Genomic DNA, 1305 nt, shown 5'->3' with positions numbered 1-1305 from the left:
ATATCACAATTTAAAATAAACCTTATTTTCTTTATTTCAGTACGATACCGCTGGTATTGGCGTAATCCGACGTACACCGAGGTTGCTCGCTTGAATTTTATATATTGTGTATGTGAGTGTGTGTGTGTGTGGTGTGTGTGGTGTGTGTGGTGTGTGTGTGTGTGTGGTGTGTGGTGTGTGTGTGTGTGGTGTGTGTGTGTGTGTGTGTGTGTGTGTGTGTGTGTGTGTGTGTGTGTGTGTGTGTGTGTGTGTGTGTGTGTGTGTGTGTGTGTGTGTGTGTGTGTGTGTGTGTGTGTGTGTGTGTGTGTGTGTGTGTGTGTGTGCGTGTGCGTATGCGTGTGCGTGCGTACGTGCGCGTGAGCGTGCGAGCGTGCAAGCGTGCGTGCGAGCGTGCGTGCGTGAGAGCGTGCGTGCGTGCGTGCCTGCGCCTGCGTATGCGTGTGCGTGGGCGTATGCGTGGGCGTGGGCGTATGCGTGGGCATGGACGTGTGCGTGTACATGTGCGTATGTGTATGTACATATAAAGTTTTATTTCAGTAAGAAGTGCCACCTCTTCGTCGTATTATAAGTTTCATCTCATATTGGTGCATTTGTTTTACACCGGATTGAGAAATGTCATTCCAAATGTGACGCAATGCCTTTTCTAAATCTACCATAAATTGTTGGCCGAATTCGATAATTTCTCTAACAACGCTTCCTAAATATTCTGCGGAATTTCAGATTAATTGGTGGATATGGAAACAGCCAAAGAAACAACGTTCCTAATAAAATAAATAAAACATCGTTTGATAAATCAAGCTAAATTGGCAATTATAGTAGACTTATTGTTAGAAAAGACACTGCGTTAAATTTGGAATAAAATTTTTGAATCTGATGTGAAAGAATGTATCAATATAAAATCAAGGTTGCGCGAGATAATACGCAAAGAGATGGCAAAACTTCTTAAGGGAAAAAAGTCATGTAAAAATCGATTTTTTAAATTATATATATATATACACATACTAAAACGTTTGAAGAATTCAAATTTCAAGTCCTGATATTGGGGATCGACATATTAACAATCCTACAAACAAGTTCATACGTGCGCGTCCAATAGATAGTCACGCGCGATTCAAACTTTAAACGCATTTTTCTTGAAATTATGTCTTTCAAAACGGCGTGCAATATAATTCAAAAAATATTTGACTAATATAACTGAGACGGTGCATGTTTCACTAAATTCTCCATCGGAAGAACCTTTAAAACTTTGCAAAAATAACTATCCAAACTAATTTTTTCATGATAAAAATGAAAATTTTATGCGAA

Source organism: Solenopsis invicta, chromosome 1 (assembly GCF_016802725.1).
Source record: "Solenopsis invicta isolate M01_SB chromosome 1, UNIL_Sinv_3.0, whole genome shotgun sequence".
Classification (NCBI taxonomy): Eukaryota; Metazoa; Arthropoda; class Insecta; order Hymenoptera; family Formicidae; genus Solenopsis; species Solenopsis invicta.
This window is presented reverse-complemented; position numbering follows the sequence as displayed.